The sequence below is a fragment of the Sinocyclocheilus rhinocerous genome, unplaced genomic scaffold (genome assembly GCF_001515625.1).
Source record: "Sinocyclocheilus rhinocerous isolate Xijiao unplaced genomic scaffold, SAMN03320098_v1.1 scaffold1528, whole genome shotgun sequence".
Taxonomy (NCBI): Eukaryota; Metazoa; Chordata; class Actinopteri; order Cypriniformes; family Cyprinidae; genus Sinocyclocheilus; species Sinocyclocheilus rhinocerous.
In genome coordinates this window covers 116,078-120,648 of record NW_015647450.1, presented here as the reverse complement: position 1 = coordinate 120,648, position 4,571 = coordinate 116,078, and the positions used below count along the sequence as shown (strand labels likewise).

The 4,571-nt window shown below is 41.1% G+C and overlaps 1 long non-coding RNA gene across 1 annotated transcript in view; it reads right to left on the bottom strand.

Moving 5' to 3' along the window:
- LOC107709153 (uncharacterized) overlaps positions 1-4,571 on the bottom strand; it is a 16,849-nt gene that overhangs the window by 7,181 nt on the left and 5,097 nt on the right. The window lies entirely within an intron of this gene.

Below are 4,571 nucleotides of genomic sequence, written 5' to 3'. Positions count from 1 at the left end.
GGGGGGTGTAATTTCAAGATCACACAAGGTCCCCAGATAATACTAATCCCGTGCGAATAGGGCTCTAGTCCTTCAAACAACCCTCCCAGGCCTCAGCCTCCATCTTCTGTTGTCCAGACTGCAGCCATAACACCTCAGCAGTTTGATAATGTCTGTACTTGTAGTCAGGACTTAGTGCGTCTGGAGAGGGAGAAACTAGATGTCTTAAAATACATTAGACAATGCCTTAAAGAAGCCAACCAGAGGGACAACAGTTTTCAAGAGAAGCTAATTGAGCTCAAGAAGGCCAAGCTGGCCTTAGAAGAGAGGAGACTTGCACTAAAGGAGATGAAGTTTGCAAGGCCCTCCATTTCTGTGCCAATTATCTTGCCAGAAGAGTCAGTTAATAGGATTATTTTTCAATGGGGGATTCATTAAGTTTCTGTATTTTCATGTGCAATATGAAATGTTTTGTATATGTAGTTATGACTCAGCCCACTGTACAATGTCTTTTGCAGGTCCTGGGGAACTGAATAACCATGTGTTTGTTGAACCACACAAGGCTTATACCCCTATGAAATACTATAAAAAAATCTTATGAGTCCTTCCAAGTGTTTCTGAAGTAAATGGCTAATGATTGATGATTATTTTCAGACATAAGCATTTAAGTTTCAATATTATTAATATATAAAGTCTATGTATTGAAGGTGACAGTAGCACAAATATATGTACTTCATCTACCAATACATTTCTACAGGTACAGAAAAAAAAGTTTATTGCAGACATGTTTTACCAGCACTGTTCTATGTATACATATTAATAAGACGCACATTTTTTTTTTATCATTATGAACATTACAAACATAGAAATTGTATAGATTACATCTTCCTTTAATCTATCCTAAGCATGCAACGCCTTCACTTTCTTCAAGGCAGGGCCTAATGTGATTACTGAAATTGATGATAGGCAGCGGGATATGTGAACATTATCACAGCCTAGCAGCCTTGAGATTTATGCAAAAGGCAGTTTTCTCCAGGTACTTGGTGATGGGCTTGGAATAAGTAAGGCGACAGTGTCAAGAGCTGTTCAAGCGGTCACCAATGCATTACTTCCACTTGCTGCAGAACACATTAAATTTCCAACATCAAGACAGGACATCACAGAAATACAACAAAAAATTTCTATCGCATAATCACATCCCATCCCAGATAGCATGCGGATGTGGGCCACTTAAGGCACTGATATGGCACTGGTGGCCTTCTTATTGCCCGTACAAAATGGATGTAAGCCTGAAGTGGCCCTCATGTAAAATAGCAAAAATGGCCCAAATTTATCAATCACATGTGGACCTCTGTAGGCAAAGATGTGGTGTTCACTGCAATGTGTAATTAGGGGTGCGCCGATCCGATATTCAGGATCGTTATCGCTCTGATACTGGCATTTTCTGCTGGATCGGGGTATCGGTCAGACGAGACCGATTCAAATACGATATAGTGCATATTCTGTGTTATTGTTAAGCCCCACGAAAGGCACAAAAACATTATAAAGCACCATAAAGTTTCCGTGATTTATATTGCAAGTGTTCTGAGACCGTTCCATAGTTTAATGTGAGGTACAGGTGAATATTTAAGTCATTAAATTCAAGTTCTCTAAACTCTTCTCTCCGCTGCGGCTGTCAGTCATCCTCCATTTAGCATTCAAACAGCGTGACGCGTTCGGTTACGACAGTCAAGACGACGAAACTCTCTCTAGGATGATACAATGTTCCTATTATTATACTTGATCTGTAGATAAACATCAGCGGTTTGCATAAAAGGACTTTATCTTCCTGGAGTTTATAGCTAATTCTAAATCATGTTACTTTCTACCGGGTGTCTGTTAGAGATCCCTACACATGGTGCAGAGCACTATGAATTGTTCTTCACGCGCACAGCAACTAAAATATAAAACTGTTAAAAGAAAAGGCTCAATAAACTAACGCACAGATTTAATACACTACGCATCAGTATCTCTTCCCTTTGTGCAATGCTTTGAACATCTCTATGCGGAGCGCTGCGCGCTGTGACTCCGTGTTGCTTCAAGCGCATCATTCTGCACACGGGATGCGCATAAGTGCTTCAATGCATTTATATATAATTATATTTACTTGTTTTTCATGAATGTATATTATAATACAAAGAGAATGTGTAACATTTTACCAGATTATTCCTATTTACTTTTATTTTGTTCCCCCACTAAATAATGTTTTTTCTCTAAATGTTTAGATTTTATAAAATTATTATGAACTCATAATTTTTGTAGAGTAACTTTTGCTGCTGAATTATCCACTAACTGGATCGGTATCGGTATTGTCCGATACTCAGAACTTTTGGTATCGGATCGGGATCGGTTCTGAAAAAATGGTATAGTGTAATCTGAATGTGACCCTAAGGTGGCCCATGTGGTAAATAGTGAAGATGGCCCAAATAGTGCCAGCCAAATGTGGTCCACCTTTGGCAAAAATGTGGCACAATCGACAAAGGCTAATCAGGGTGTAAACCAAATGTGGTCCACATATGTTTCAGCAAATGTTTTGGCAAAGATATGGCACAGCAAACACTGGCTAATGTGGCTGTGAGCCTAAAGTGGACCTTAGATGATGCCACAAATGTGACCCAGTTATCCTAAACCGTATCTGCGCCAGTTTTGGCAAAGATATGGCACAGTAAGTACTGGCTAATGTGGCTGTGAGCCTAAAGTGGCCCACATATGATGCCACAAATGTGGCCCAGTTATCCTAAACCGTATCTGGGCCAGTTTTGGCCCAGGGTTAGAATAAAAATCAACTGTGGCCCACATTAGGGTCAGTTTTGGTTTATTTGGTTGGCTTACATGCAGGAATGCTAAGGCTTACTTGAGGCCCAAATCTGGCAAACAGAACCGGACTGCCCACCCAGTCAGCACACAAATTTGGCCAAGATTTGGCATGCATCTGGCACAGCTGGCATTCGTCCGGGACTGGCATACAGCATGTGGGCCAAATACTGCCCGGGTTTGGCAGAGGTGGTATTGTTTTTAAGGCGGCACACAAGACATGGGCCAGATGTCAAATGTAGTATTTGGCCCAGATGTCAAATATAGATATGTGGGCCACATAAGTATGGCCGATCTTGACCCACATTTAAAGTCCATTTTAAATATTTTTTAAGTTTTAATACACAAAGATATTTTCTTCTTTTTCCATATTGCATCCTGGGTCTAATGCCTTCAAGTTAATATAGGCAACAATATAAATTTAATTATTTGAATTATGAAAATCAACTGTAATTGTTTGATTTCAGTTCCTGCACATTATTTAGCTAAATAACTACTTAGACCAAAGTTTTTTATGCCATAAATGTACACCAGTGGACTTTACTTTTCATAATGTATTAACATTTTTTCCACTCTGTCATTTCTATGACAGATATGATTAAATCCTACATTCAATACTATAGCTGATCCTGACAGATTAAAATAAAATGTAAGAAATATTTTATTTTCAACACCACACAACATTATTTAGTCACATACACAGTCGTATCAGAGTAATTATGTGCAACAGCAACAATACTAATGGGTTTGTTAATATAAGATTATGACAAATTGAGCATATATGTGATTGAAAGAAATTGAATATTTTGAGAGATGACAGAAAAGTGTTGCCATTTATGACAGATATTTCCAGAAACACTATGTGAGCAGCTTCCTCATGAATCCGTGGATCAGTGTCAGCCGATGATTTCCCATTGCTAAAAACACTGTTTTTAAAGGAGTGTGAATGTTTGTGGGAAATGGATATTGGGGAGGAAATACATGAAGCAGATTGGAGAGCAGCATGCGAAATACCCTCTTGTTTAGCAGATAATGCATCCTGGGAAATGCAGTTTAAAATATAGCACAGGCTACATATTACTCCGGTACGCAGGCACAAAATGAACCCAAATTTATCCAGCTTCTGCAATAAATGCAAGACTGCCGAGGGAACCCTCATACACTGCTTTTGGGAGTGTTTCAAGGTCCAACAGTTCTGGTCAGGGGTTTTCTTAGAACTGGAGGAAATTTTCTCCTGCCCTCTGCAGTTAGGACCTAAGATCTGCCTACTGGGCCTTACACAGGAACTCCCTTATGCTTCCTCTTCAGGAACTCGAGCTGCGTCGGAAAACGCTTCGGGAACGCCTTCTGTGACCACGCTGTGAATCACATGTGAAATCAGTCTCACCCCCGCCCGGAGCTGTGGAAGTTATGGGTGTGGCCCCTGAGGGGGCACAACTAGTAGATTCTGGTCCAAACCATCCTCCAATCCAGAGCTCCCTCCACGAGGAAATTGTACGCCTTGAAGTGGAAACTTTTCACTTCCTGGTGTAGAGACCACCAGCTCGACCCAGCTAACTGCCCAGTCGGTACAGTAATGGAGTTCCTGCAGGCCCGTTTCTCTACAGGGTTAACCCACTCCACCCTGAAGGTCTACGTGGCGGCTATTGCGGCCTACCACGCCCCTCTTGGTGGCCAGTCAGTGGGTAGGCAACCCCTAGTGACACGTTTCCTCCGCGGTGCGCTGAGGCTGAGGCCTC